We start from the raw sequence: 8,565 nt of genomic DNA on the forward strand, positions 1-8,565 counted from the left end.
ACTTTTCACCGTAATTGTCATAAGGTTGGTCTCTGCATCCTTAAGCATACCAGAGTCTTCACAGACGGAACAGGCTGAGGCCCAGTAATCTGGGCATTTCCAATAGTTGGTCCTAGAGACTACCAAGAAAGTGTTCTTTTAAGTATTATTCCGTTGTGCTTTCAGCATTATTTTCAGAACCGGAGCAGGGTTCTCGCACTAGCATAAGAATCCTGCCTGGTAGTTCAGATTTCTGGGTGGGGTGTAAGTGGGGGGCTTCTGTCAGCCCTGCCTTTGATTTGTTTACCTCCAGAGTTGGAAAGTGCATATTTGCTTGAGATGGGAAAAGTGTGGATCGTGCTTCAGATTTCATCCTGACACTTTGAAATGACCAGTGTGTTGGTAATTATTTGCCATTTCCATGGCGTTTGTCACCGTAATAGTCATGAGGTCGGTCTCTGCATCCTGAAGCCTATGATGCTTTTTGCAGAGAAACCTCTGCTGAGGCCCAGGTAACTTGCTATTTCCCATAGGTGGCACAGGAGCCTTGGAAGATAGGATTGTTTTCACTATTATTTCACCATCCTTTCACCACTGTTTCAAGAACGGGAGCCCTTTTCAACCGTTAGTGGAAGAATTCTTCTTTGGAGATGAGATCTTTTTCTGGGGTGGCAGGTGCAGGGCCTCTGTCAGTCCTGGGCTTGTTGGACTAGCGCCAGACATGAGAAGTGCGCCTTTGTGGGACAGGTGAATAGTGCGGATCCTGTTTCAGTCTAAAGACTGAAACAGGATCCGCACTTTTCACCGTTCCTTTCAGAATCATTTGATTCATCAGCTAGGAATGGCGATTGCTTCACCAGACCAATCGAAGGCTAGGCCAAACTAACTCGATCTTTCCAAGAGGTGTGTGGCCCAACTTTTGAAAGAACCGCGAAGAGGAGAACTATTTGGTATTTCTCCGCAGCACTTTTCACCGTAATTGTCATAAGGTTGGTCTCTGCATCCTTAAGCATACCAGAGTCTTCACAGACGAAACAGGCTGAGGCCCAGTAATCTTGGCATTTCCAATAGTTGGTCCTAGAGACTACCAAGAAAGTGTTCTTTTAAGTATTATTCCGTTGTGGTTTCAGCATTATTTTCAGGACCCCAGCAGGGTACTCGCATTAGCATAAGAATCCTGCCTGGTAGTTGAGATTTCTGGGTGGGGTGTAAGTGTGGGGCTTCTGTCAGCCCTGCCTTTGATTTGTTTACCTCCAGAGTTGGAAAGTGCATATTTGTGTGAGATGGGAAAAGTGTGGATCGCGCTTCAGATTTCATCCTGACACTTTGAAATGACCAGTGTGTTGGTAATTATTTGCCATTTCCATGGCGTTTGGCACCGTAATAGTCACGAGGTCGGACTCTCCATCCTGAAGCCTAAGATGCTTTTTGCAGAGAAACCTCTGCTGAGGCCCAGGTAACTTGCTATTTCCCATAGCTGGTACAGGAGCCTTGGAAGATAGGATTGTTTTCAGTATTATTTCACCATCCTTTCACCACTGTTTCAAGAACGGGAGCCCTTTTCAACCGTTAGCGGAAGAATCCTTCTTTGGAGATGAGATATTTTTCTGGGGTGGCAGGTGCAGGGCCTCTGTCAGTCCTGGGTTTGTTGGACTAGCGCCAGACATGAGAAGTGCGCCTTTGTGGGACAGGTGAATAGTGCGGATCCTGTTTCAGTCTAAAGACTGAAACAGGATCCGCACTTATCACCGTTCCTTTCAGAATCATTTGATTCTTCAGCTAGGAATGGCGATTGCTTCACCAGACCAATCGAAGGCTAGGCCAAAGTAACTCGATGTTTCCAAGAGGTGTGTGGCCCAACTTTTCAAAGAACCGCTAAGTGGAGAAATATTTGGTATTTTTCCGAAGCAGTTTTCACCGTAATTGTCATAAGGTTGGTCTCTGCATCCTTAAGCATACCAGAGTCTTCACAGACGAAACAGGCTGAGGCCCAGTAATCTTGGCATTTCCAATAGTTGGTCCTAGAGACTACCAAGAAAGTGTTCTTTTAAGTATTATTCCCTTGTGGTTTCAGCATTATTTTCAGGACCCCAGCAGGGTTCTCGCATTAGCATAAGAGTCCTGCGTGGTAGTTGAGATTTCTCGGTGGGCTGTAAGCGCGGGGCTTCTGTCAGCCCTGCCTTTGATTTGTTTACCTCCAGAGTTGGAAAGTGCATATTTGCGTGAGATGGGCAAAGTGTGGATCGTGCTTCAGATTTCATCCTGAGACTTTGAAATGACCAGTGTGTTGGTAATTATTTGCCATTTCCACGGCGTTTGGCACCGTAATAGTCATGAGGTCGGTCTCTGCATCCTGAAGCCTATGATGCTTTTTGCAGAGAAACCTCTGCTGAGGCCCAGGTAACTTGCTATTTCCCACAGCTGGCACAGGAGCCTTGGAAGATAGGATTGTTTTCAGTATTATTTCACCATCCTTTCACCACTGTTTCAAGAACAGGAGCCCTTTTCAACCGTTAGTGGAAGATTTCTTCTTTGGAGATGAGATATTTTTCTTGGGTGGCAAGTGCAGGGCCTCTGTCAGTCCTGGGTTTGTTGGACTAGCGCCAGACATGAGAAGTGCGCCTTTGTGGGACAGGTGAATAGTGCGGATCCTCTTTCAGTCTAAAGACTGAAACAGGATCCGCACTTTTCACCGTTCCTTTCAGAACCATTTGATTCATTAGCTAGGAATGGCGATTGCTTCACCAGAGCAATCGAAGGCTAGGCAAAAGTAACTCGATGTTTCCAAGAGGTGTGTGGCCCAACTTTTGAAAGAACCGCTAAGTGGAGAACTGTTTGGTATTTTTCCGAAGCACTTTTCACCATAATTGTCATAAGGTTGGTCTCTGCATCCTTAAGCATATCAGAGTCTTCACAGACGAAACAGGCTGAGGCCCAGTAATCTTGGCATTTCCAATAGTTGGTCCTACAGACTACCAAGAAAGTGTTCTTTTAAGTATTTTTCCGTTGTGGTTTCAGCATTATTTTCAGAACCGGAGCAGGGTTCTCGCATTAGCATAAGAATCCTGCCTGGTAGTTGAGAGTTCTGGGTGGGGTTTAAGGGCGGGGCTTCTGTCAGCCCTGCCTTTGATTTGTTTACCTCCAGAGTTGGAAAGTGCATATTTGCTTGAGATGGGAAAAGTGTGGATCGTGCTTCAGATTTCATCCTGACACTTTGAAATGACCAGTGTGTTGGTAATTATTTGCCATTTCCATGGCGTTTGGCACCGTAATAGTCATGAGGTCGGTCTCTGCATCCTGAAGCCTATGATGCTTTTTGCAGAGAAACCTCTGCTGAGGCCCAGGTAACTTGCTATTTCCCATAGCTTGCACAGGAGCCTTGGAAGATAGGATTGTTTTCAGTATTATTTCACCATCCTTTCACCCCTGTTTCAAGAACGGGAGCCCTTTTCAACCGTTAGTGGAGGAATTCTTCTTTGGAGATGAGATATTTTTCTGGGGTGGCAAGTGCAGGGCCTCTGTCAGTCCTGGGTTTGTTGGACTAGCGCCAGACATGAGAAGTGCGCCTTTGTGGGACAGCTGAATAGTGCGGATCCTGTTTCAGTCTAAAGACTGAAACAGGATCCGCACTTTTCACCGTTCCTTTCAGAATCATTTGATTCATCAGCTAGGAATGGCGGTTGCTTCACTAGACCAATCGAAGTCTAGTCCAAAGTAACTCGATGTTCCCAAGAGGTGTGTGTCCCAACTTTTGAAAGAACCGCTAAGTGGAGAACTATTTGGTATTTTTCCGAAGCACTTTTCACCGTAATTGTCATAAGGTTGGTCTCTGCATCCTTAAGCATACCAGAGTCTTCACAGACGAAAGAGGCTGAGGCCCAGTAATCTTGGCATTTCCAATAGTTGGTCCTAGAGACTACCAAGAAAGTGTTCTTTTAAGTATTATTCCGTTGTGGTTTCAGCATTATTTTCAGAACCCCAGCAGGGTTCTCGCATTAGCATAAGAATCCTGCCTGGTAGTTGAGATTTCTGGGTGGGGTGTAAGTGCAGGGCTTCTGTCAGCCCTGCCTTTGATTTGTTTACCTCCAGAGTTGGAAAGTGCATATTTGCATGAGATGGGCAAAGTGTGGATCGCGCTTCAGATTTCATCCTGACACTTTGAAATGACCAGTGTGTTGGTAATTATTTGCCATTTCCATGGCGTTTGGCACCGTAATAGTCATGTGGTCGGTGTCTGCATCCTGAAGCCTATGATGCTTTTTGCAGAGAAACCTCTGCTGAAGCCCAGGTAACTTGCTATTTCCCATAGCTGGCACAGGAGCCTTGGAAGATAGGATTGTTTTCAGTATTATTTCACCATCCTTTCACCCCTGTTTCAAGAACGGGAGCCCTTTTGAACCGTTAGTGGAAGAATCCTTCTTTGGAGATGAGATATTTTTCTGGGGTGGCAGGTGCAGGGCCTCTGTCAGTCCTGGGCTTGTTGGACTAGTGCCAGACATGAGAAGTGCGCCTTTGTGGGACAGGTGAATAGTGCGGATCCTGTTTCAGTCTAAAGACTGAAACAGGATCCGCACTTTTCACCGTTCCTTTCAGAATCATTTGATTCATCAGCTAGGAATGGCGATTGCTTCACCAGACCAATCGAAGGCTAGGCCAAACTAACTCGATCTTTCCAAGAGTTGTGTGGCCCAACTTTTGAAAGAACCGCTAAGTGGAGAACTATTTGGTATTTTTCCGAAGCACTTTTCACCGTAATTGTCATAAGGTTGGTCTCTGCATCCTTAAGCATACCAGAGTCTTCACAGACGAAACAGGCTGAGGCCCCGTAATCTTGGCATTTCCAATACTTGGTCCTAGACACTACCAAGAAAGTGTTCTTTTAAGTATTATTCCGTTGTGGTGTCAGCATTATTTTCAGGACCCCAGCTGGGTACTCGCATTAGCATAAGAATCCTGCCTGGTAGTTGAGATTTCTGGGTGGGGTGTAAGTGAGGGGCTTCTGTCAGCCCTGCCTTTGATTTGTTTACCTCCAGAGTTGGAAAGTGCATATTTGCCTGAGATGGGCAAAGTGTGGATCATGCTTCAGATTTCATCCTGACACTTTGAAATGACCAGTGTGTTGGTAATTATTTGCCATTTCCATGGCGTTTGGCACCGTAATAGTCATGAGGTCGGTCTCTGCATCCTGAAGCCTATGATGCTTTTTGCAGAGAAACCTCTGCTGAGGCCCAGGTAACTTGCTATTTCCCATAGCTGGCACAGGAGCCTTGGAAGATAGGATTGTTTTCAGTATTATTTCACCATCCTTTCACCCCTGTTTCAAGAACGGGAGCCCTTTTCAACCGTTAGTGGAAGAATTCTTCTTTGGAGATGAGATATTTTTCTGGGGTGGCAAGTGCAGGGCCTCTGTCAGTCCTGGGTTTGTTGGACTAGCGCCAGACATGAGAAGTGCGCCTTTGTGGGACAGGTGAATAGTGCGGATCCTGTTTCAGTCTAAAGACTGAAACAGGATCCGCACTTTTCACCGTTCCTTTCAGAATCATTTGATTCATCAGCTAGGAATGGCGATTGCTTCACCAGACCAATCGAAGGCTAGGCCAAACTAACTCGATCTTTCCAAGAGTTGTGTGGCCCAACTTTTGAAAGAACCGCTAAGTGGAGAACTATTTGGTATTTTTCCGAAGCACTTTTCACCGTAATTGTCATAAGGTTGGTCTCTGCATCCTTAAGCATACCAGAGTCTTCACAGACGAAACAGGCTGAGGCCCAGTAATCTTGGCATTTCCAATAGTTGGTCCTAGAGACTACCAAGAAAGTGTTCTTTTAAGTATTATTCCGTTGTGGTTTCAGCACTATTTTCAGGACCCCAGCAGGGTTCTCGCATTAGCATAAGAATCCTGCCTGGTAGTTGAGATTTCTGGGTGGGGTGTAAGTGGGGGGCTTCTGTCAGCCCTGCCTTTTATTTGTTTACCTCCAGAGTTGGAAAGTGCATATTTGCTTGAGATGGGAAAAGTGTGGATCGTGCTTCAGATTTCATCCTGACACTTTGAAATGACCAGTGTGTTGGTAATTATTTGCCATTTCCATGGCGTTTGGCACCGTAATAGTCATGAGGTCGGTCTCTGCATCCTGAAGCCTATGATTCTTTTTGCAGAGAAACCTCTGCTGAGGCCCAGGTAACTTGCTATTTCCCATAGCTGGCACAGGAGCCTTGGAAGATAGGATTGTTTTCACTATTATTTCACCATCCTTTCACCCCTCTTTAAAGAACGGGAGCCCTTTTCAACCGTTAGTGGAAGAATCCTTCTTTAGAGATGAGATATTTTTCTGGGGTGGCAGGTGCAGGGCCTCTGTCAGTCCTGGGCTTGTTGGACTAGCGCCAGACATGAGAAGTGCGCCTTTGTGGGACAGGTGAATAGTGCGGATCCTGTTTCAGTCTAAAGACTGAAACAGGATCCGCACTTTTCACCGTTCCTTTCAGAATCATTTGATTCATCAGCTAGGAATGGCGATTGCTTCACCAGACCAATCGAAGGCTAGGCCAAACTAACTCGATCTTTCCAAGAGGTGTGTGGCCCAACTTTTGAAAGAACCGCTAAGTGGAGAACTATTTGGTATTTTTCCGAAGCACTTTTCACCGTAATTGTCATAAGGTTGGTCTCTGCATCCTTAAGCATACCAGAGTCTTCACAGACGAAACAGGCTGAGGCCCAGTAATCTTGGCATTTCCAATAGTTGGTCCTAGAGACTACCAAGAAAGTGTTCTTTTAAGTATTATTCCGTTGTGGTTTCAGCATTATTTTCAGAACCCCAGCAGGGTTCTCGCATTAGCATAAGAATCCTGCCTGGTAGTTGAGATTTTTGGGTGGGGTGTAAGGGTGAGGCTCCTGTAGGCCCTGCCTTTGATTTGTTTACCTCCAGAGTTGGAAAGTGCATATTTGCGTGAGATGGGCAAAGTGTGGATCGTGCTTCAGATTTCATCCTGACACTTTGAAATGACCAGTGTGTTGGTAATTATGGCCATTTCCATGGCGTTTGGCACCGTAATCGTCATGAGGTCGGTCTCTGTATCCTGAAGCCTATGATGCTTTTTGCAGAGAAACCTCTGCTGAGGCCCAGGTAACATGCTATTTCCCATAGCTGGCAGAGGAGCCTTGGAAGATAGGATTGTTTTCAGTATTATTTCACCATCTTTTCACCACTGTTTCAAGAACGGGAGCTCTTTTCAACCGTTAGCAGAAGAATCCTTCTTTGGAGATGAGATATTTTTCTGGGGTGGCAGGTGCAGGGCTTCTGTCAGTCCTGGGTTTGTTGGACTAGCGCCGGACATGAGAAGTGCGCCTTTGTGGGACAGGTGAATAGTGCGGATCCTGTTTCAGTCTAAAGACTGAAACAGGATCCGCACTTTTCACCGTTCCTTTCAGAATCATTTGATTCATCAGCTAGGAATGGCGATTGCTTCACCAGACCAATCGAAGGCTAGGCCAAAGTAACTCGATGTTTCCAAGAGGTGTGTAGCCCAACTTTTGAAAGAACCGCTAAGTGGAGAACTATTTGGTATTTTTCCGAAGCTCTTTTCACCGTAATTGTCATAAGGTTGGTCTCTGCATCCTTAAGCATACCGGAGTCTTCACAGTCGAAACAGGCTGAGGCCCAGTAATCTTGGCATTTCCAATAGTTGGTCCTAGAGACTACCAAGAAAGTGTTCTTTTAAGTATTATTCCGTTGTGGTTTCAGCACTATTTTCAGGACCCCAGCAGGGTTCTCGCATTAGCATAAGAATCCTGCCTGGTAGTTGAGATTTCTGGGTGGTGTGTAAGTGCGGGGCTTCTGTCAGCCCTCCTTTGATTTGTTTACCTCCAGAGTTGGAAAGTGCATATTTGCGTGAGATGGGCAAAGTGTGGATCGTGCTTCAGATTTCATCCTGACACTTTGAAATGACCAGTGTGTTGGTAATTATTTGCCATTTCCATGGCGTTTGGCACCGTAATAGTCATGAGGTCGGTCTCTGCATCCTGAAGCCTATGATGCTTTTTGCAGAGAAACCTCTGCTGAGGCCCAGGTAACTTGCTATTTCCCATAGCTGGCACAGGAGCCTTGGAAGATAGGATTGTTTTCACTATTATTTCACCATCCTTGCAACACTGTTTCAAGAACGGGAGCCCTTTTCAACCGTTAGTGGAAGAATTCTTCTTTGGAGATGAGATATTTTTCTGGGGTGGCAAGTGCAGGGCCTCTGTCAGTCCTGGGTTTGTTGGACTAGCGCCAGACATGAGAAGTGCGCTTTTGTCGGACAGGTGAATAGTGCAGATCCTGTTTCAGTCTAAAGACTGAAACAGGATCCCGACTTTTCACCGTTCCTTTCAGAATCATTTGATTCATCAGCTAGGAATGGCGGTTGCTTCACTAGACCAATCGAAGGCTAGTCCAAAGTAACTCGATGTTCCCAAGGGGTGTGTGTCCCAACTTTTGAAAGAACCGCTAAGTGGAGAACTGTTTGGTATTTTTCCTAAGCACTTTTCACCGTAGTTGTCATAAGGTTGGTCTCTGCATCCTTAAGCATACCAGAGTCTTCACAGACGAAAC

The sequence above is a fragment of the Lemur catta genome, chromosome 7, assembly GCF_020740605.2.
Source record: "Lemur catta isolate mLemCat1 chromosome 7, mLemCat1.pri, whole genome shotgun sequence".
In the NCBI taxonomy this organism is placed as follows: Eukaryota; Metazoa; Chordata; class Mammalia; order Primates; family Lemuridae; genus Lemur; species Lemur catta.